A 24,197-nucleotide genomic window follows, 5' to 3' on the forward strand; every position below is an offset into this window, starting at 1 on the left:
AGGTCATTAAAAAGCACTCGTCCCCAAACTCCAGCCTCAGAGAGTCTGATACAGTAGGTCAAGTGCAGAGCTTGGGGATAATCTGAACTTACCTCCCCGATGATTTTGATCAAGGGCCAGTTTTAAGAGCCACTCAACTGAACTATTGAAAATTGTTCATTGATCATTCAACAAATACTTGCCAAATATCCCCTCTAGGTCTTGCCCAGTTCAGGGTAACAGAGAATGATGAGGTCTCAGCCCTCTGGGATCCTACAATTTCAGATTGTAGAAAGAGCTTGAACTTGAGATAACATCAACTCCCCGTGTGCCAGTTCCTATTAAAGAGTTGTATGTATATTAACTGTGGCACATTGGATTTCCACAAAAAAAGACCGCAGCATATTGCCAGTTCCTAATGCCTTTCCAGAATTTTGCCACTCCCCCGTCAGCCAATGGAGTCTTTCTGTTCTCCCTGAAACTGAGGGAAAATGTCTTTACTTCCCCATGAGCAGGAAGTAGAAGCAGTGACCCTCTGTGGCAGCCAAGTCAGATCATAAAAGGAAATAAGTATTTCTTCCACTTGGTCTTCTCTCTCTTGGGATGCTCATCCTTAGAAACTAAGCACCATCTTGTAAGGAGGCCAAGTAGCCCCAGGAAGATGCCACGTGTAGGTGATTTGGCTGTCTGGTCCAACAGAGGCCTGGCCAGTCACTAAACACAAGAATGGACAAGCCTGCAGCTGATTACAGCATCCAACATTCCACCTGTTACCAAGTGGAACATAGAGCTTGTCCCCAGTGAGCTGGACCCAAGTTGGAGATTTATTAGAAAATCAATATAACTCCCTTTTTAAAAAAAAAAAAAAATCAGATACGCTTTTTTTAACATTTCATTTTATATTAGCGTAGCCTGGTGGCTCAGCAGGTAAAGAATCCACCTATAATGTGGGAGACCTGGGTTCAATCCCTGGGTTGGGAAGATCGCCTGGAGAAGGAAATGGCTACCCACTTCAGTATTCTGGTCTGGAGAATTCCATGGGCTGTGTAATCCATGGGGTCGCCAAGAGTCAGACACGACAGAGCGACTTCCATTTCACACAGCCAATTAACAATGTTGTGATAGTTTCAGGTGGACAGCAAAGGGACTTAGTCATATACATCCATGTATCCATTCTTCCCCAGACACCTCTTGCATCTAGGAAGCCACATAACACCGAGCAGAGTTCCCCGCACTGTACCGTAGGTCCTTGGATAATTCCCTCTTTTAAGCCACTAAGATTCAGGGCAGTTTGTTACACAGCAGTAGATAACTATAAAATAAGCCCACAAGCGCTCCACAACCCTATGAGAAATGCACAATTTCTGCCTTTTGACAGATGAGAAAACTCAGGCTTAGCAAGGCAAAGCCACTCGTCCCACTTCACACAGATAACCAGCAACACAGTCAGATTTTAAACCAAAGCCTGTCTTCTCAGAATCCATGTTCTTTGTTGATGTGAGGGGTCAGCAGGTCAGTCTAAAGGGTGTAGAATGTTTGAGTTGGGAAAAGACAGGGGAGGAAGTGATGGAAGAGATAGGCCAGGAAATGAGCTTAGAGAAAAAGCAGAGCAAGCCGGAAAAAATAAGCAGACGTGCCACTGGAATTAAAATCATTCAAGGTCAACCTCTACCTGGATCAGCTAGGAATGCTTTCTACTGTGCAAATACCAGAGGAGAATCCATGGCTCGGCACTCGATACCCAAGGCAGAGGGACTGGGAGGGTTCTTTCCATCTTCCCATCTCTTCCTTCAAGAGGGATTGGGGGCTTGTCCTTGGAATCCCACTTCTTCCTGCTCTCCCCACTCCCAAGTTTTCTCCCTCAAACACGCAGCACCTGATTCACGTGGATGAGATACTGAGGAAGCAGATATTAAAGAACATCTTTCTTCTGGTGACAATCCATTTCTCTCTCCCTCTTGCTTGAAAGATGGGCCCTTCAGCAGGGACTGAGAAAATGAGACTCTTTCATATTCTGGGCAATACTTCCTGGTTTTCACCTTCCTGAGTGTCCCCTGCACCCCCCAAGGGAGATGTTTTATAAAGATAATCATAATTTATTCAATGCCAGGCACTGGGTTAAGTGCATGACATCTATGATTCTATCTGCTGCACTTCAGAATGGGCCATGGTGGAGATTAAATGACCCATGACACGTGAAACAGTCCCATGTCAGACTCTCAAAAGCTAACTTTATTGACCACCTGAGACTCTGCCGATAATAGTAATTCATTAGGATGATTACTGATTACAACCACCCTATAAGATAATACCTCTTACGATATTAGGTTTTAGGTCCTGTGACATCCCTATTTCATGATGACAAAACTGAGGCGATGACAGCATTGGTCCAAGATCACACAACTTACAAGTGGCAAAGCCAGGACGCACACTCAGGATACTGCTGCAATGGAGTCCACGCTCGTAAGCAAAGTGTGCATTCACTCCCAGGTGCCCCTCGGTGCCGCCAGCCCCCATCTTGCCTTCCCTCTCATCTCCTAGCTTCCATGGCTCATTCTTTGCCCTGCAACCTACGAGAGCCCAAGCGCGATTCCAAGCCCGTTGTACTTCTTCGACCAACAGCTTCGTAATACTATTACTGCTGATGGCTTTTCATTCCCAATGCCAAACCTGATTTGGAGTTCACGAGGCTGAAGGGTTCAATCCAGGCCCTGTGGACAGGCTCCGGGAGCCCTAAGTGACTGGAGTTTACAGACAATCTAATTGTTATTGACATCTGTGTCTGATTATTCATTAAAGAGGAGCTGTCTTGTAGGCTGAGTCATTCTATTCCTCGGCCCCCTTTCAGCCTCCCCACTCATGACCAAACATGGATGCACCGGCAGGGGCAGGCCAATCAATCGTAATATCACTCTCCATCTATCAGAGATGCTTTTGTGGGCTTGGGTATAGGCATAGATCAGAGAGAGGAAAACGGGAAGATGAAGAAATGAATGAATATTATTGTGCATTGAATCTGAAATGGAACCATTTACGCAAACAGAATAGTTTATATTACAAAAAATATCCATCTATCTATAGGTAAATATATATCTACATATATGCATACACTTAGAGGTGATAGGTAGATAGATAGATAAGCTGAATTATGTCTATATCTATATTGATATTCTCCATCACTTGAGAGGGTAATTATTAAGAAGCGTGTCACTTACCAATTCATTCTGCTTGGGTGAAGCCCAATGTCCCAGGAAAATGTCCAATTTCATCTTGAATGACATTTGTGTCAAGTTAAACAACTTTGATCATAATCAATCCAATAAGCTGATAAATTACCTTGCCCCACTCTGCCAAAAGAGCAGCTTATTTGTGTCATAAATCTGTCCTTCATTTTATTTAGTTCCGTTTTTCTAGAGGGTCCCATTGGCCGTATCTCCCTTTGTAGGGTTATCTTGAGAAAACTGAAACCATCGGCCTCTGCCAAATGCTGGCTGCATCTGACTTCAAGAGTTTTCACAATTCCTCTTGACTTTCAAAATGTCTGAATACCTCACAACATCAGTCAGACAAAGGTCATTTGCAAAGAGTGGTCAAAGTTTTGCACTGAGCCATCCATACTTTCTTGGACGCTAAACAGTGACACAGTCTTTTGGAATGGCTGGCATATTGGTTGGTTACCATGATGACCCTGATGTACTCAGCCACAGAACTAAGGTGCTTTTTTCTTCTTTTGGCTGAGCCATGCGGCATGCTGGGTTTTAGTTCGCCAACCAGGGATCGAACCCTTGCTCCCTGCAGTGAAAGCACGGAGTCCTAACCACTGGATAGCCAGGCAAGTCCTGGGGCTTTTCTTTGCTTAAAAAGAAACTTGGCACATGAAAACAACAATGCGTTCTACATACTACCAGAAAGACAAAAATTTAAAAGACTGATGAGCCCAAGTGCTGATGAGGATGTGGAATGACTGAAGCCCTCATACCTTGTTGATGAGTCTTGTGCACTAAGTTATGTGCCCCGAAATTCATATGTTCAAGTTCTAACTCTCAGCAACTCAGAATGTGAGGGTATTTGGAGATAGGTTCCTTAAAAAGGTGACTGAATTGGAAGTTCCCTGGTGATTTGGTGGTTAAGGCTCTTCGCTCCCAATGCAGGGGGCCCAGGTTCGACCCCTAGTCAGGGAACTAGATCCCACATGCCTCAACTAAGCATTCACATGCCATAGCTAAAAAGATACTGCAAGCTGCAAGGAAGACAGAAAATCACACATGCCACAAGTAAGACCCAGCGAAGCCAAATAAATAAATATTTTTTTAAAAAAAAGTGAGTTGAAATGAGGTCATTAGGATGGGGGCTAATCCAATATGACTGCTGACCTTATAAGAAGAGAGTAGGACGTGAACAAACACAGAGGGAAGATCATGTCAAGTGATAGGGAGCAGACAGCCTACAAGCCATGGAGAAAGCAGGCCTCGGCAAAAACCGACCCTGCCAGCACCTTGATCTTGAACCTGGATTCTAGCCTCCAGAATTGTGAAACAATAAATTTCTGTTGCTTAAGCCACCCAGTCTGTGGTACTTTGTCATGGCAGCTCAATAAACTAATACAATGAGGATGCAAAATGGTACAGCCACTTTAGAAAATAATTCACCACTTATTATAAATGTAACCATTTTCCAATAATCTGCCTGCAATGCAGGATACTTGGGTTCAATCCCTGAATGAGGAAGATCCCCTGGAGGAGGGCATGGAAACCCACTCCAGTATTCTTGCATGGAGAATTCCATGGACAGAGGAACCTGGCAGGCTATAGTCCATAAGGTCGCAAAGAGCTGGACATGACTGAGTGACTGACATTTTCACTTTCATACTAGTAATATTCCATTCCTAAGTATTTACCCAAGAGAAATTAAAACATTTTCACACCTAAAAATGTGATCTATAAATGAATATTTTAACATGCTGCTGCTGCTGCTGCTAAGTCGCTTCAGTCGTGTCCGACTCTGTGCGACCCCATAGACAGCAGCCCACCAGGCTTGAAATAATTATTTACAATAGCACAAAAAATTGAAAGAACCGAAGTACCCATCAACAGAGGAATGACTAAACAAATTATGGTATATCCATACAATGGAATACTACACAGCAATAAAAAGGAACAAACCACTGACATATACCAAAACATGGATGAAGCTCAAGAGCATTCATTCTATTAAGCGGTAAGAGCCAGACACCAAAAATTATATAAAATAATTTCCATTTATAGGACCCACTGGAAAAGTCCAACCTAAATGGACAGAAAACAGATCAGTGGTTACCAGGGGGCTGGAAATGGGAGAAGGGAATTGATTACAAAAGAACACAAGGGAACATTATGAGGCAATGGAAATGTTCTATTTCTTGATTTCTGTGATGGATTCATGTTAAATTCATCAAAATGTATTCTACAAAGGATGTTTTATTGCACATTAATTGTATTTCAATAAACTTAAAAAAATAATGAGTTATCTCTCTTTGTATAAGGGGTAAAAAATGTTTATTGAATTTTTATTGGAGTATAGTTGCTGTATATTGTCACTCTGCTTATTTAACTTATATGCAGAGTACATCATGAGAAACCCTGGAATGGAAGAAACACAAGCTGGAATCAAGATTGCTGGGAGAAATATCAATCACCTCAGATATGCAGATGACACCACCCTTATGGCAGAAAGTGAAGAGGAACTAAAAAGCCTCTTGATGAAAGTCAAAGAGGAGAGTGAAAAAGTTGGCTTAAAGCTCAACATTCAGAAAACGAAGATCATGGCATCCGGTCCCATCACTTCACGGAAATAGATGGGGAAACAGTGGAAACAGTGTCAGACTTTATTTTGGGGGGCTCCAAAATCACTGCAGATGGTGATTGCAGCCATGAAATTAAAAGACACTTACTCCTTGGAAGGAAAGTTATGACCAACCTAGATAGCATATTCAAAAGCAAAGGCATTACTTTTCCAACAAAGGTCCGTCTAGTCAAGGCTATGGTTTTTCCAGTGGTCATGTATGGATGTGAGAGTTGGACTGTGAAGAAAGCTGAGCACTAAAGAACTGATGCTTTTGAACTGTGGTGTTGGAGAAGACTCTTGAGAGTCCCTTGGACTGCAAGGAAATCCAACCAGTCCTTCCTAAAGGAGATCTGCCCTGGGTGTTCATTGGAAGGACTGAGGCTGAGGCTGAAACTCCAGTATTTTGGCCACCTCATGAGAAGAGTTGACACACTGGAAAAGATCCTGATGCTGGGAGGTACTGGGGGCAGAAGGAGAAGGGGACGACAGAGGATGAAATGGCTGGATGGCATCACCGACTCGATGCACATAAGTTTGGGTGAACTCCGGGAGTTGGTGATGGACAGCGAGGCCAGTCGTGCCGCGATTCATGGGGTCGCAAAGAGTCAGACACGACTGAGCGACTGAACTGAACTGAACTGATAGTTGCTTTACAATGTGGTGTTAACTTCTACTGTACAGCAAAGTGAATCAGGTGTTTAAATTAAGAATGTCTTGCTGGAAAGCAAATTGGCAGTTCTCTCTCAAAATATGAAATATACATTTTTTGGACTCAGCATTTTTATTTCTAAGAATCTGACCTGCAAAACTACTTGCATATTTATGAACATATCTGTAGCAGTGTTGTTTATCACAGCCCAAAATAAGAAGCAACCCACAAAGAAAAAAAATCCATCACAGAAACAGGAGCTCAAAAATATACACCCAAATGTTCTTGTCTTTACATTAAGGATGGAGAAGGGGTGGGAATTGAAGAAATAGCACATTTTACTCAATATTTTTCTGTTCATTTCGATTTTTACAGAGAGAATGAATTCTTACACTGTGTAATATTGCTTAACCCTGGGATCAGAACCTCCATTAAAAAAAAAAAACATGCATTTATTTATTTTTGGCTGTACTGGGTCTCACTGCTTTGTGGGCTTTCCCTAGTTGTGGGCTTTCCCTAGTTGTGCAGAGTAGGGGCTACTCTAGTTACAGCGTGCAGGCTTCTAATTGCGGTGGCTTCTCTTGCTGCAGAGCGTGGGCTCTAGGCGCTCAGCCTTCAGTAGCTGTGGCCCTCCAGCTCTAGAGCACAGGCTCAGTAGTTGTGCTGCACAGGCTTAGTTGCTCTGAGGCATATGGGATCTTCCCAGATCAAGGATCGAACCCCAGTCTCCTGCATTGGCAGGTGGATTCTTTACCACTGAGCCACCAGGAAAGCTCAGAACTCCCATTGTTATAAATAATACAATGCAAACGTGTCTCACTCCATCATCCTCTCAAAGTATCCCCTACCCAGCTTTCTCCCTTCTTTGACATACACAGATTGTTCCAAGAAAACTAATTAACTGAGATGGATACCGACCACTCATTGGTTTTACTAGATTCAAGGCAATGCCATTCTTCAAGGGGAAAAAAAAAAAAATGCTAGGTAATAGATTCTACTAGTGCACGATGTTACCAAAAAAATGACAGCTATTAAAAATGAAAGAAATTGACTGATTTCACCCAGGGGCAGACTTGATGAACAAGAATGTCATATGCTTAGGGCAGGTTTGCTGAGTTGGCCCAGTGACAGGAACAAAACTGGGGAGAGAAAAGGATGAAGAAATCATCAACCATTTACACCATGGAGGAGGGATTAGAAACGCTTAGGGGAAGAGCAGATGGATTGATGTCGAATCCAGGTCTCCCTGACCTTAGAGGGTAAATATAAAATGAATCAACTTCAATTACAGTGAAAAAACACGGAGTTCCTTTGGAACAAAGCTAGGACCGGGGACTTTGACTTTGCAAATATCTAGTGTGCTTGCAACACTTAGCCTCTGAGGCTGCCCTAGGAGCCTGTACACCCTGCGCTGACCAAGGGCTGGCTTTCCCCGGTGGCCCACTCCTAAAACTGAGCAATCAGATATCCCCGTTGTTGTTGAACTCATCAACCTTGGTGAACCCAAAGATTTGCTTGAGTGACCTGGGTTATAGGAAAGGAAGGTGAAAACTGGTAAGTCCTTGAGTCCCTGCGGCCATTTCTCCTCCCCAACCCTGGAGAGAATTATATCTCACCTTGAAGGTCCCTTGAATGTTTCCAGGTGAAGGTTCTAGGAACCATGGTCTCACTGAATTGCTTCTTAGGAAGTTTTCAGTTGGAAGCAGAAAATCAAAGGATGAGAGGAAAACTTACTATGGAAATCCCTAACAACAGATCACCAGGCATCTTAGTAACTTTGCCAAATCCTGTGATTATTTTCTCACTTAATTTGACAGGAAGGGATTCCATTAAATCAGGGGCCAGCAAAATTTTCCTGTAAAGAGTCAGAGAGTAAATATCTTCATCTTCGTGGGTCCTCTGGTCTTTGTCACAACTACTCAACTCTGCCATTGCAGTGCAAGGGCAGCCAAAGACAATACCTACGTGAATAAATGCGACTGTATCTCAATAAAACTTCATTGATAACACAGCAATTTAAATTTCATAGAAATTTCATGTGCTGCAAAATATTAACTTTCTTTTCTTCTTGCTTTTTTAAAAAAAATTTTCAACCACTGAAAACCATAAAAAGCATTCTTAGCTCTCAAGCCTTACAAAAACAGGTGGTAGGGCTAAACTTGGCTCATGGGACCTAGTGTGCCGGTTCAGTCACTCAGTCATGTCCTCCTCTTTGCGACCCCATGAGTCGCAGCAGGCCAGGCCTCCCTGTCCATCACCAACTCCTGGAGTTCACTCAGATTCATGTCCATTGAGTCCGTGATGCCATCCAGCCATCTCATCCTCTGTCATCCCCTTCTCCTCCTGCCCCCAATCCCTCCCAGCATCAGAGTCTTTTCCAATGAGTCAACTCTTCGCATGAGGTGGCCAAAGTACTGGAGTTTCAGCATTAGCATCATTCCTTCCAAAGGAATCTCAGGGCTGATCTCCTTCAGAATGGACTGGTTGGATCTCCTTGTAGTCCACGGGACTCTCAAGAGTCTTCTCCAACACCACAGTTCAAAAGCATCAATTCTTCGGCACTCAGCCTTCTTCACAGTCCAACTCTCACATCCATACACGACTACTTGAAAAACCATAGCCTTGATTAGACGGACCTTTGTTGGTAAAGTAATGTCTTTGCTTTTGAATATGCTATCTAGGTTGGTCATAACTTTTCTTCCAAGGAGTAAGCATCTTTTAATTTCATGGCTGCAATCACCATCTGCAGTGATTTTGGAGCCCCCCAAAATAAAGTCTGACACTGTTTCCACTGTTTCCCCATCTATTTCCCATAAAGTGATGTGACCAGATGCCATGATCTTCGTTTTCTGAATGCTGAGCTTTAAGCCAACTTTTTCACTCTCCTCTTTGACTTTCATCAAGAGGCTTTTTAGTTCCTCTTCACTTTCTGCCATAAGGGTGGTGTCATCTGCATATCTGAGGTGATTGATATTTCTCCTGGCAATCTTGATTCCAGCTTGTGTTTCTTCCAGTCCAGGGTTTCTCATGATGTACTCTGCATATAAGTTAAATAAGCAGGGGAACAATATACAGCCTTGACGTACTCCTTTTCCTATTTGGAACCAGTCTGTTGTTCCATGTCCAGTTCTAATTGTTGCTTCCTGGCCTGCATACAGATTTCTCAACAGGCAGGTCGGGTGGTCTGGTATTTCCATCTCTCTCAGAATTTTCCACAGTTTATTGTGATCCACACAGTCAAAGGCTTTGGCATAGTCAATAGAGCAGAAATAGATGTTTTTCTGGAACTCTCTTGCTTTTTCCATGATCCAGCGGATGTTGGCAATTTGATCTCTGGTTCCTCTGCCTTTTCTAAAACCAGCTTGAACGTCAGGGAGTTCACAGTTCAAGTACTGCTGAAGCCTGGCTTGGAGAATTTTGAGCATTACTTTACTAGTATGTGAGATGAGTGCAATTGTGCAGTAGTTTGAGCATTCTTTGGCATTGCCTTTCTTTGGGATTGGAATGAAAACTGACCTTTTCCAGTCCTGTGGCCACTGCTGAGTTTTCCAAATGTGCTGACATATTGAGCACAGCACTTTCACAGCATCATCTTTCAGGATTTGAAAGAGCTCAACTGGAATGCCATCACCTCCACTAGCTTTGTTCGTAGTGATGCTTTCTAAGGGCCGCTTGACTTCACATTCCAGGATGGCTGGCTCTAGATGAGTGATCACACCATCATGATTATTTTGGTCATGAAGATCTTTTTTGTACAGTTCTTCTGTATATTCTTGCCACCTCTTCCTAATATCTTCTGCTTCCGTTAGGTCCATACCATTTCTGTCCTTTATCGAGCCCATCTTTGCATGAAATGTTCCCTTGGTATCTCTAATTTTCTTGAAGAGATCTCTAGTCTTTCCCATTCTGTTGTTTTCCTCTATTACTTTGCATTGATCGCTGAAGAAGGCTTTCTTATCTCTCCTTGCTATTCTCTGGAACTCTGCATTCAGATGCTTATATCTTTCCTTTTCTCCTTTGCTGTTCGCCTCTCTTCTTTTCATGGTTATTTGTAAGGCTTCCCCAGACAGCCATTTTGCTTTTTTGCATTTCTTTTCCATGGGGATGGTCTTGATCCCTGTCTCCTGTACAATGTCATGAACCTCATTCCATAGAGTTCATCAGGCACTCTATCTATCAGATCTAGGCCCTTAGATCTATTTCTCACTTCCACTGTATAATCATAATCATCTTGTCATTTATGTTTTTGGTTTAAAATATATTTCTAGTTTGAAACCTCCCTTTTACTACATGTAGTGTCTTAACAGACAGATGGATAGACAGACAGAAAGTTGATGATCAATAGATGATATGTCAATATTAGAAATTTTTAAGCAAAAGAAATTATTATAATGTTGTTCAAGGTATTAGAATACAAACCCCTGGAGGGCTGTGCTTGGCACAGTTCCTAGCATACAATGGAAGTTAATAAGCTTCTCTCAGATAAATGAACAGATAAAGGTCAAAGAGAAGGGAATTTGGTTCCCATTCTAAAAGTAGTATCAACACTCCTTTCTCCAGGCTCTAAGTGTTCCAGAAGAAAGATAGAAGGCAGGTGTCAAAACTGAAAAATTAAGTTAGATTAAGGAAATGAAAATAAATCTCGGACAGAGGTGCATTGCAACATCAGAACTCAGATGCAGTATCAGACCAGGATGAAAGTCTGGGAAAATTATCACCAAAGGAAGGATGTGCTTAGCTTGGTCTTACCAAAAGGAGAGGTCCACACTGGGGGATAGAAAGAGAGATAAGTCAAAAGAAATAAGATGTCAAAGTATATTAGCTAGGTATTTAAGCCCAACTACGATAGCTTAAACATTTAAGATTTCACTTTTTCTTCTCATCAAAGAATCCCTGAAGTGGGCAATCAGGGAAATATGGCAATTCCATCAAAATTTCAGGGAGGCAGAGGCATGCTCCTTCTCTCTTTGTCCTCCATTTCCAAGTTATCTCGTAGTTTAAAGGAGCTGCTGGAGCTCTAGCCATCACATAAACATTCCAGATTACAGGTGCAGAAATGAGGGAGTTGGGGTGATGAAGGGGGAAGGTGGGGAACAAGAAGGTACGCTTAGCAGTTGTCAACTTTCTTAGTCTTCCCAAGGCAACACAAACATTTCCACTTACCCATCAACTAACCCTAATCCTAACTTTGTGTTCAGAGGGTCAAAGAGGGATTTCCCTGGTGGTCCAGTGGTTAAGACTCTGTGCTCCCAATGCAGAGAGCATGGGTTCAATCTCTGGTTGGGGAACTAAGATCCTGCATGTCACAACTGAGTCTGAAAGCCATAACTAAAGATCCCCAGTGTCACACCTAAGATCCAGCTCAGCCAAATAAATAAATAATACTTTTTTTTTTAAAGACAGAATGAATGAAAAAAGAGAGAGAGAGAGAGAGAATCTAAACAAAGCAGCAAGAAAAGAAGGCTAGTTAGGAAATTGTCTGTCTCCTAGATAAAAGACAATGATGGAGACATAGAAGACACATTTATGGTTACCAAAAGGGGAAGGTGGGAGATAAGCTGGGAATTGGGGATTAACAGACACACATATATGTTGCTGTTGTTCACTGACTCAGTCGTGTCTGACTCTTTGCGACTCCATGGACTGCAGCACGACAGGCTGCCCTGTCCTTCACTATCTCCCAGAGTTTGCTCAAACTCATGTCCATTGAGTCTGTGATGCCAGCCAACCAACTCATCCTCTGTCATTCCCTTCTCCTCCTGCCCTCAGTCTTTCCCAGGATTAGTCTTTTCCAGTGAGTTGGCTCTTCACGTCAGGTGGCCAAAGTATTGGAGCTTCAGCATCAGCATCAGTCCTTCCAATGAACACTACTATATATAAAACAAATAAACAGAGACCTACTGTATAGCAGAAGAAACTAGATTCTATTTCTTGTAATAGCTTATAATGGAAAAGGATCTGGAACATATATATATAACTGAATCGCTTTGCTATATACCTAAAACATTATAAATCAACTATACTTCAATAATAAATAAAAGTCCTTCAGCCACCCCTCACCCCCACCCCGCCCCAAAAAAAGACAGTGGTGGCCTGGACCAGGGTGTAAGCAGAATGGATTGGAGAGCTACCTGGAATGCAGAGTGCCCTGATGTGATTGATGGAGGAAAACTGAGCGATTAAGAGTCCAGAGTAATTACTAAGTTTCTCTCTGGGATGAGGGATTGGACCAACATCACGATAAGAAGCTCCCATTTCAGACAAACCTCTTCATGTTTCACATCTATGTAAGTTCCCTGCAACTCTGGACAGAATCGACCAACATGGGAGCAGGTTCACTACCTTGCTACCAAACATCCAGACTCTTCTTTCATTGGGTCCATGGGAATCGGCCTCCCTTCTGGAAACAGAACAGTGATGAACTCATGGTATTTTATGGACGTAACTTCATGATTTCACTGAGCAAGGACCACAGTGAGAGAACCAGGGTTTAATTTAATAGGATCTTGGCATATTTTGCTGGAACCAAAAGAATGTCCGTAAATGTGCCAAACTTCCAGGCAAAACAGCATCCACTTGTATTTCTTACTCTACCTTGAAAAAAACTGTCATCCTCCCTTCCCCTCCTCTGCATGGTAAACAGTCTGGATGATAAAGTTTTAAAGTTGGAGACTGGAAAAAAAAAAAAGTTGGAAACTTATAAAGGAAGACAGGAAATCAAAACCACCTCTGTTCCATGATTTGTGATGACTTCCTCTTCCAGGGTTTTGAGTTTAGAAAGAGGGTTGTTTTTTTTTTTTTTTATTAATTTTTAATAGCATCTGCTGTTACTGTGTTTTTCTATCTAGAAGAACTCTGTAAAGATCCAAGCTCGGCCTCTCACTTAATCATCTTCTTTATGGGAGGAATAAATGACTTCAGAGTCAACGCGCCAAGGGCATCCAAAGCCTTTCTGAGCTGGTGCACTTTGAGACTGAGGAACTTGAATCGCAAACCCCTGGGGGGCCCAGGACTTATCTTCTTTATCTCTTGTAAAGGGCTGAACAGACTGTGGGTATTCAACAAGTAATAAATAACGCCATATTCTATATCAATGGCAAGTGCAGTCTAGTTGGGAAAAGCCGATTCTGATAAAAATCAAGGTCCAAGCATCACCCAAGCCTTGGATTTCATCCAAATGTGACCTCGTGGGAAGACTTTTTGAAAATTGAGAGGAGAGAGGTGAGTGTTGTCTTGAATTTCCTGTCCATATTGATCCACCTTAGTGTAGGAAGATAAGGGTTTTCTGCAACAGCAGAAGGATCTTTTTTTCTTTCTACATGTTGCTAGGTTTGACAGCTAACTGGTTTTCAGTTAATATCTATTAATTAGATAATAATAATATTTTATGTATGTATGAAGCACTTATTTTGTATGTCAAGCATTATGATAAGGCTTTTATAGGGCAGATCTCATTCAACCATCAAGTCGATCCTATGGAGTAGGTTCTATTACTGACCCCATTTTATGGATGGGAAAATAGAGGTTCCGACATGTTAAGTCAGTTGCTCAAGGTCACCCAGCCAGCGAATGGTACGGCAGGATTTTAACTTGACCTCAAAACCACTCCACTGTAGTATCTCTCCAAATCACACGCCTCATCAATTGAATATGCCGACTTCCATGCCTGAGTTTAGATCAAAAAGAGGAATGACTGAAATTCAAGGTAATAAATAAATAAATGTGTGTGTGTGTGTGTGTGTGTGTGTGTGTGTGTGTGTGTGTGTGTACTCAGTCCTTCAGTCATGTCTGACTCTTTGTGAGCTCATGGACTATAGCCTGCAAGGCTCCTCTGTCTATGAATTCTTCAGACAAACCCTGCATTTCAGGCAGATTCCTTACCGTCTAAGCCACCAGAGAAGCCCAAATAAAGAAATACACCTTGCCAAGTGATTCTTGAAAGTTTAAGCCTCAGAGAAAGTGGTAGATACTCATATATTTCAGTTGCTTTGCCCAGAATATAGCCAACTCCTTAATGTCTCAGAAATTTGGAATCAGGCATTGAAAAGAACTTCAAAGATCATTTGGTTCATTCGCTAACCCAATAGAAGACTCCCTTCCATGAAACAGTGCAGCCTCTACTTGTACCCCTCCAGGGATGGGAGGCTCACCACCTCAAGTAGATTCAAGCCCTGCCTAAAGGGCAGATTACCATTTCAAAACCTTTCAGGCCTAACCAAGAACTTGTTGCCTAATTCCTGGTGCTTCATAAGAAATACAGATCTGTCTGCTTAAGTGAACACTGTGGTTTGTCCCCTGGAGAGACAGACGAAATTCTATCAGAATGAGACTTCCCTGGCAGGCCAGCAGTTACAAATTCACGCTATCACTGCAGGGAGCATGGATTCAATCCCTGGTCCAGGAACTAAGATCCCACGTGCCTCTCGTTGTGGTCAAAAAAAAAAAAAAAAAGATATCAGAATTCACTGAGGCTTCCTGCCGCCTCAGGTCTCCGCATGCTGCCACACCCAACTCCATAATCCTTAACTCTGCAAAAGCACAACAAGATGGCAGGCGTCATGGTGCATTCTGGAAAGCAGAGGGGAAAGCCTCTAATGTTCTAAGGAAACACACAAGCAGCCTCTAAGGACCTTCCTCTCCCTTGCTCTTCTTTCACTGGCACTTGAGTGCTGGACACGCAGGAGTTCTCATAGGACCTCGCCCATGGCCAGAGTCCTCATTTTTCAGCCAAGGCTACCTCACTTCTATTCATACTTAGCCCCTTCCACAGCCCCTTAGAACCCACATACCTACCACAGCAAAACTGTAGTGGTAATAAGTATTGTCCCCGAAGCCAGAGGGACCTATGTTTGCATCCCATGTTTATGGCTTACTAGCCGTGTGACCTTGGACAAACATCTTAGCCATTCTGAGCCTCCATGTCTTCACTCACTGCTGCCATGCTGTGCTAAGTCACGCAGTCGTGTCCAACTCTTTGCGACCCCATGGACTGTAGCCCACCAGGCTTCTCTGTCCCTGGGGATTCTCCAGGCAAGAATACTGTGGTGGGTTGTTGTGACCTCCTCCAGGGGATCTCCCCAACCCAGGGATCACACAGGTCTCCCACATTGCACGTAGATTCTTTACTGTCTGAACCACCACAAAATGACCTTATTCCTCACAGGGATACAGCACGTGCAAAGGAACGAGTGGGTCTATCCTGAGGATCTAATGGACAGCCCAGTGACTATACTTAACAATACTCTATTATACTGGGACTTCCTCTCAATGCAGGGGGCACAGGTTCAATCCCTGGTCGGGAACTAAGATCCTGCATGCCGCATGGCGTGGCCCAAAAGAGAACAAAACAAAACGCTGCTGTATTACATACTTGAAAGTTGTTAAGAGAGTGGATCTTAAGTGTTAATTATCACACAATTTTAAAAAAAGGCAATTATATGAGGAGATGGAGGTGCTACCTAACCTTAGCGTGGTAATCATTTCCCAATACACCCAGGCATCAAATCGTCACATGGTATACCTTAAACTAACACGCAGCACATGTCAATAATATCTCAATAAAGTTGGAAAACAGTAATAAAATAAAATAAATTGACACACGGCACATAAATTGACACAACAAATAGATAATCGGACAGACATAGACACCCAGACAGCCACACAGACGTGTGTATAGACATATACACGGACCCACACACACAGACACACAAGAAGCAACAGCAATCCATCACAACCACGGCTCTGTTCCCTCATCCACAGGTTGCTTCAGCTCCCTGCAGCCCCATGCCTCCCCCTTGCCTGCCACCCCCAAGCCCCTAAACTGGGGCCAGCGAGGAGGTTTGATTGGCTGAGCTCCCTTCGGTGGTTTTATTTTGCCGAGTGCGGTTTCGAAGCAACACGGGAAGTAATGAGAGGCAATCATTTTGTTCATTGTTGACCAAGCAGAGTACACCGTGGCAATGTGTATAACAGATGTGTGTGCAGGGAGAGGGTTTCTATACACAACTGCGGGCTCCCATCTCTCTCCAAAGATGGGGAATTCAAAACGGCATTTTTATTTTTCTTCTTTTCAGGGAAGGAAGCAGGAAGAGAACTTGAACCCACTCCAGGGGTGTATTAAGTCAAACAGCTTCGAAGCATGGGGCAGCCTCGCCTGCAACCCAGTTTATCTGGAGAAGAATCAGGGGATGCGTGCTGATGCTAATTCCTTGATTTATGTAATATCACGGAGTTGGATTTTAACTCTCCTTGCCCTGACAAGGACATTTGAAAAAAGATGAAAATACTGAACAGAATGAAAATCACTTCACAGAGTCATCTAGAAGAAACCAGAAGTTAGCGCAAGACCATGATACCAAAACTGTTCAGGCTTCCAGTAAAATCCAGCCTGCGTGTCCCTCTCTTGAAAAACCCACCCCGCCCTTGCCACCCGCTAAATGTCATCCCCTTCCTCTGCATCCCTCCAGCTCTTATGTTTTAGGTCCAGGCTGCTTTAGTCTTATCTATGAGCTTTCAGCTCAGACCTCGCTAAAGAGCCTTCTGCCCAGAGCCAGGGTCACGCTCCTGCTCCGTGGAAAAGCCAACAGCTTTCTCTGGTCCGTGGGGCGTAAACTTAGCAGAAGACCACAGCTGGCTACATGTAAGCCGGATCCAGCCCCCAGACCTGTTTTACTTGGCTCACAGAGAGTTGGCGCAGACGACATATTTTTTTTTACAATTTTGAATTGCTCGCCAACACTGAAAAATCAGACGCTTTCACAGAAAAATGTCAGTTTTTCAGCTTTTCTTAAAACCTTGAAAGTTCTGGCAACCGCAGCCTACATCCCTACGAGGTTATCTTGGCTGGAGCTGAGCGGTGGGTGGTCCCTTGAGAAGGGATGCTGAGCTTTGCCCCAGTCCCCACCACTCCCTGGTGTCTCCTCACATTGTGCCTCAGGGTCTGGTGCTCTTTACCACTGACTTCTTGGGGTTGTTTTACTCACAGAAGAATTAAAGGGACCGGAAGATACGTCTCACACCCACCTCTCTTTCAAAAGTAGAGAAACAAAGGAGGATCAGGGAGCTGTAACAACAAAACAGAAACTTCACACTTACTTGAGGGCTTCCCAGATGGCTCAGTGGTAAAGAATCCACCCACTAAGGATTCTCTGGGTTCAATCCCTAGGTCAGGAAGATCCCCTGGAGAAGGAAATGGCAATCCACTCCAGTATTCTTCCTTGGAAATCCCATGGACAGAGGAGCCTGACAGGCTACAGTTCATGGGGTCACGAAAGAGTTAGACACGACCGAGAGACTAAATATTAACGAAATATTCTAAGCTCATTATATGAATTGATTCATTTAATCTTCACAGCACCTCTCTAGAGGTTGGTCAATGGCTGTTTCCAGTGGTTTTGTTTTTCTGTTTCTTGCTTGTTTGGTTGGTTGGTCTGGCTTTTGATGTTTTTTCGCTGCATGGCACGCAGGAGTTTAGTTCCCTGACCAGGGATTGCACCTGCACCCTCTGCGGTGGAAGCGCCACTGGACTAACCAGGGAGGCCCCTCAGTGGATGTTAGTTTGTTATTGTTGATGTTGTTGTCATTACCCTTTTAGAGAATGGGAGAAATTAAGGTGAGCAAAGAAGGCCATGATTTACAGGGGAAAAGGTATCCATTTTTTCTGCAGAAATGAAACATCCTGAGTACCATCTTCAAGATCTTTCATCTGCCCTTTTACAGTCACTCTCCACCCTTCCCCACCCTACTGTGTGCCCCCTGGAGATGGATCTTGATGGATCTGTGTGGGTCCCTTCTTTGGCTTCAAGTTAGACTTGGCCAACAGGAAAAATGGGGAAGAAATATGGGTGTGGAGAACCTGTGGTATATACTCCCCCATATATACCTCCCTGTGGTGTCAAAGGGTCTCAGAAGGCGGACGACCCTAGACTAGACTCCACTCTCCCCACAATCTAGACTCTGCCCTGCACTAGACTCTACCCCAGGTCAGGGCTCCAGTCCTCTGAGGGCCTCTTCCATAGAATCACCGTCTTCAGTAACTTCTCTTTCAGCCTAAGGGAGGTAAGTGTCCCCCATATGTTCCTAGTCTCAGGGTACCTCATCAATCCTCTTTTTTGTTTTTTTTGGCTGTGCCTCGTCTTGGTTGTTGCCTGTGGGATCTAGTCCCCTGATCAGGCGTTGAACTCAAGCCCCCTACATTGGGAGCACAGTCTTAACCACTGGATCGCCAGGGAAGTCCCTCACTATTCTCCTTGGTTTTCTTTTACCTCTTCAGTTCCCTTCATCCTTCCCGGACACCTGCAAGCAGTCCCTTAAGGAACTTTCCATCAGATGACCCAGTTGGAGAGCATCTTCTGTTTCCCGCCAGTCCCATCTGATGCACCTTTGATCAGCATCACTCCTTTGTGCTACCTGCCCAGCCCTTGAACTTTGTTGAGTTGGCTACTCTTATACTAGATTTAATTTTATAGAGCACGCAAGAGGAGTCCAGTAAGCTGACCTGTGACTCTCAGAAAATGAACTTTTTTTTTCCACCACCGTCTTTGACTCAAAAAAAGAGCAATGTCTAGAATCATGCCCTTGGGTTGAGAGACCATATGGGTAGAGAAAGAACCACTGGAACAGAAGTTAGGAGCCATGCATTCTAGGCAGAATGCCCCTTTTCAGAAACACAGTCACTCTGCTCAAGTGCCAACGGGGACTTCAGACTCAACTGGGCAAAATATTACAGCCACAGACAGGATCTTTCCAAGCCCTGCCCAGGAAGGAAGGCAGCCTGTCCAGATTTTTCTCTTTCTCTTCTGTTTCCCTGTTCAGTACCCATCTCCAACTTCTCCTTCAGCCAGGATAAATCCCCCTCACCCCACGACAAAATTTCCAGTTGTGCGTCTATGCCATAAATGTTTGTTTTTTGGACAAAACTTCATTTAAACATTCTCTATGTGGGAAAGGAATGGCTCTTTTAACAGAAGAATCCATCAATGTTGTTAATAAACAAAGCACATGTTATTTAACATCGCTGGACCCTGCAAGTTCCAGCAGGTCACTTGGCACTTCTCTAGAAATACGTTTCTGGATAATCGCAGAGCGCCTGGCCAGGCCTCGCCCAGCAGTCTCTGAGAGTTAAAGTAATCACATCGTCAAGCAGAGGATGAGATCAGAATTGTGCCAAAGGGCCCTCAAAAACACAATCCTTCCTCGGCCAGAAGCAGAGAGACTGAGAACATGATTCCTCTCCTTCTCTAGCGTATGTTTGCTAAAGGCCTTCACATCTGCCCAGCTTGGACCTGCAGGAGGGAAAGTGAGAGACAGTCTCCTGGTTCCCTGGGGGCCAATGTTCTGAAAGGTGCCCACACACCCAAGACCCTGCTTTGATGGAATTTTCAAGGTACAAGAGGATCACCGACATAGGGACCTACACCGTGATTTCTGCCCCAGCCTTGGTGTGGGAGTTAAGCAGACAGGAGAGAAAGGGTGCTAGAGGCATGGGAAGAGGACGTCCAAATGCACAGAGATGGGAATGCCAGCGGTGCCTGGACCGCCACAAGACGTTCCACACTGCTGACGGGCAGGCGTTCTAGAGCCCAGTGTCCGTTCAGCCACTCACATTAGAAGCTCTCTGAGGGTAAGAATCCTCTCGTTTGGTTTGTGACTATAATGCTTGACACAGAGTGGCTGCTCAGTAAATGTGGTACATGAATGTGTCCACAGAGCTCCTCTATGTTGACAATGCACTCCACGAGAGAGTTAACACTGGACAGGACGCAGGTCCAGTTCTCCAGGTGCTCAGGTTCTGGGGGAGGGGTCACAGGTAAGGCAATGGACGATTGCCATACAGTGTGATAAATACTAAGGTAGGGAAGCTGCTAGGGTGGATGGTTTGGTGAATGAAGTAAGAATCCTGGAGAGAGTAACATCTCAGCAGGGTTAACCAGGGGTGAGGGGACAGGAAGAGGTGCTCAAGGCAGTGAGAACAGCACAGACAAAGGTTTAGGGGTGAGAAAAAGCAGGAGAGGATGTGACCAATGGAGACAGACAGCCATCAGATGTAGATGTCACAGAGAAAGGTCAGCAAATCAGAACACAGAAGATAGACAGATGGATGGATCATTAGACAGATGAAAAGAAAGAATGGTGGATGGGTGGATTGGATGGATGGATAGAAAGTTAGGTAGGTGGATAGACAGACAGATAATAAGAAGGATGGATGGATAGGTAGATGGATGGGTGAACGGTCAGAGAACTGAATGGATGGATAAATGGACTGATGGATAGAAAGTTAGGTAGGTGGATAGATAGAGAAAGGGCAAGATTGACAATAAAATTCAATCACTATTGAGAGTTCAACTCCAGTAACCAAGTGAACCAGGTCCCTAGGTGTTCTTGCTTAATAAGGACCTTTAAGAATCATTTACTATGTACCAGACCCTGGGCTATGAAGGTATTTACTTTTCAGTCCTAAACTATGGGTCCAACTTGTATCTCCATTGTACAGGTAAGCCAACTGAGGTTCAGTGGGACTAATTTTGAACAGGGTTCACAGGACCCACTCCCACAGACAACTGAGGTGTGAGCCCGGGCCCGTGATAGCAACAGAGGTATCCTGTAGTCCAAGAGGGCAGGCGAAGAAAGGAACGGAGGGGGAGGAACTGAGGAAAGCGAGTCACTTTATCCACCAGCTCGTCTCCCTGGCTCATCAATGCAAATGAAGTCTGGGACAGAAACCCCACTAGTAATTAAAGTGGAATGAAGATGGGGATAGTGGAACAATGGGGACCATTCTCCATAACTTGAGGCAGGGTGGTTGCCATGGAGAAATATCAAGGTGATGGGACCAGAGATCAAAGGCCTCCCCACCATCTTATCCTCTGTTGGAGTGGAAGGATCAACTGCCATACCTCCTGGAGAACCAGAGAACAGCTAGATATCCCAGGTACAGGACCGTTTCTGAGCATCTCTTTCTGAAGCTGGGACATAAGGTTGAAAGGGGAGTATTTGTGTCCTTCAGTGATTACTTTTGTTTTGTTTTCCTGTGTGTGCAGCATGTCTTGGGCTTCCAGGATCTTGGTTCCTGATTAGGGACTGAACCTGTACCCTCAGCAAAACGATTGCTATTTATTACCTTAATTTTCTTCATACCAAGCTTGTTATCAAAAGCTTCAACAATGGATGCAAAACAGATATGCATTAGAAGGAAAATTCCCCTCCTCCTAATCAAAGCCTCTGATAATTAATTTTTTCTAAAAAGACACACAAGGCATTAAAAGCTTTGCTCGCTTCCTGGTCTCTCTGGACAAGGGAAGGAAGGTGTCTTCACTGTACATCCTTTAACATGCTCTGATTTCTTGTTTCATTTAAAAATATACATAAGCTAAATAAAAGTAAGTATAATTTTTAAACTAAAATTATACACATAAAATCTAACCATCTCTTAAATAGGCGACGATGTCTCTTACAGAACTTTTTTCTCTTTGTATATAGAAACAGAGATACATCACCTATACAATTGTTCAGTGATTCAAATCTGTCTCATTCTTTTTAAAGGATTGGCAGAATTCCTTAAGAGTATGATTTGTTTTAATCTATTCCCTTTCTATAAAAGAGAGAGGACTGAAACGTTGCTGTTCTGGTTGCATGTTTCTACATGGATCATTCCAGATTGAAAGGAAGCACAGTACCTCCCTGGGAACTTCAACACGAGGCCAGCTCAAAGCTTGAACATTTGGACAGCTGTGTCAGGGGGCCTATGACGTGGCACACAGAGGTAAAAAAAAAATATATATATTTTTTTCTTTTCTTTGGCCCTGCTACATAACATGTGGAATCTTAATTCCCCAACCAGAGACCAAATCCCTTTGGAAGTATGGCATCCTAACCACTGGACCACTACAGAAGTCCCCAAGAGCTCTTTAATCAGACCCCTGGGTTTGAATCCAGGCTCAGTCCTTTACTATCACGGGATGTCAGGGTAAATCTCAATGTTCTGATCTCTTAAGAGGTCATCATTGTGTCACCCTCATAGAATATTCTGTGAGGAGTAAATGAAAGACCCTTACAGAGCAGCCAGGCTGTGGCCTGGTTGAGAGAACCCAAGCACCAGGAAAATGATGCATATTAGCATCATTGTGATTAGCATATTATTACCTCCTCCAGGATGACTATTGGCTAAGCGCCCTCTCCTCCAGCCACTCACTCAACACATGTTAATTGAGTGCCTAGCGTGTGTCCAGCTGGGCTCCACCCAGCGCAAGGAGAAAGACACACATCAAAGGGAAAACTTGAGTCAATTTTGGCTCCAGAGCCCAAGATTTCACTTTACACCTCTGATCTGGGGCTGCCCTAAATCAGCAGGACCCTTCCAAAGAGAAAAGAAAAAAGAATAATAATAAATGTACCTAGAGTTCAAAGTCACTAATGTGGCTCCAGAATATTACGACATGGTCTTTGTTTCCAGGGCTCTGAACAGGGATGTTTCAAGAGAAAATTTCAGGGAGCACTTCCAGAATGCATTTTGCTCACACTCACTTCTAAACCAATGAACCTACATAGGGAAATCAGAGCAGGGTCCAGGTTTAAGTTAAATTATAATAATATTGATAGTAGTTGTAATAATATTAGCCCTTATTAGGAGTTTGCTATGTACCAGACCCTGTGCTAAGAATTTTCCAGGCCATCATCTCATTGCATTTTCAAAAAAAGCCAAGAGTGGGGCTTCCCTGGTGGCCCAGTGGATAAGACTTTGTGCTCTCAATGCAGGGGGCCTGGGTTCGATCCCTGGCCAGGGAACTAAGATCCCGTACACCACGACCAAGGCTGTGTGACACCACTAAAAATGCCCACATGCCTCAACGAAGATCTAGAGCAGCCACAGATTTTAAAAAAGTAAATAAACCAAGAGATATGAAATGTTAAGATCTACAGTATACAGAAGAGCCATCAGAGGCTCAGAGAGGTCAAGCGGCTTGCCCGAGGTCGCACCGCTAGTGAAGAGCCAGATCAGGATTCTGACCCTGAAGCGCATGCTCCAAAGAGCTCTCTGCCACTCCCAAAGTCAAAGAGTAAAGACTCCTCAACTTTGAGGGAGATTTGAACTTCTCTTCCCTTTCCTAAAACCCTACAAAAGCCATCACAAAGAACATTGATGGAAACAATTGATGACTAGAAAGTTAACCCTGAATATTCATTGGAAGGACTGATGCTGAAGCTCCAATACTTTGGCCACCTGATGCAAAGAGCCAACTCATTGGCTGGGAAAGATTGAGGGCAGGAGGAGAAGAGGGCAACCAAGGATGAGATAGCTGGATGGCATCACCAACTCAATGGACATGAGTTTGAACAAACTCCGGGATATGGTTAAGGACAGGGAAGCCTGGCGTTCTACAGTCCACAGAGTCCCAAAGAGCCAGACATGACTCAGCAGCTGAACAACAAGAAAGCTAACAGAAAGCGCAGTGGTAAATTCCCCTCTGGGTGTACTCTGGGGCTGCACACACAGGCTACAAAAGAAAGGTGGCAAAAACCGGGATCTTTTAGCACAAGGCCCGCGAGACAATGCATGACATTGTAGGCTGAGACAGCTGAACCTGAGAACCCTGGGGACCTGGCCACATCTTTCTAATCGGATCTGAAAACCACATTCCTACGGTTCCCCAGGTTGCGGCGAATTCCTTCGGCTTATTAAGCAGGTACGACCTGCCTTTTTTGATATAAAAACAATAGGCTGTGTGCCTGGCCGGGCTGAGACCTAACA

General features: G+C 43.9%; 1 non-coding gene across 1 annotated transcript; it reads left to right on the forward strand.

Annotated features, from left to right (window-relative positions):
• Nucleotides 1-23,160: 23,160 nt before the first annotated feature.
• Nucleotides 23,161-23,233, forward strand: TRNAE-CUC (transfer RNA glutamic acid (anticodon CUC)). Its single transcript has one exon. It is a non-coding gene; the product is annotated as a tRNA-Glu (tRNA).
• Nucleotides 23,234-24,197: the final 964 nt, after the last annotated feature.

Source organism: Capricornis sumatraensis, chromosome 17 (assembly GCF_032405125.1).
Source record: "Capricornis sumatraensis isolate serow.1 chromosome 17, serow.2, whole genome shotgun sequence".
In the NCBI taxonomy this organism is placed as follows: Eukaryota; Metazoa; Chordata; class Mammalia; order Artiodactyla; family Bovidae; genus Capricornis; species Capricornis sumatraensis.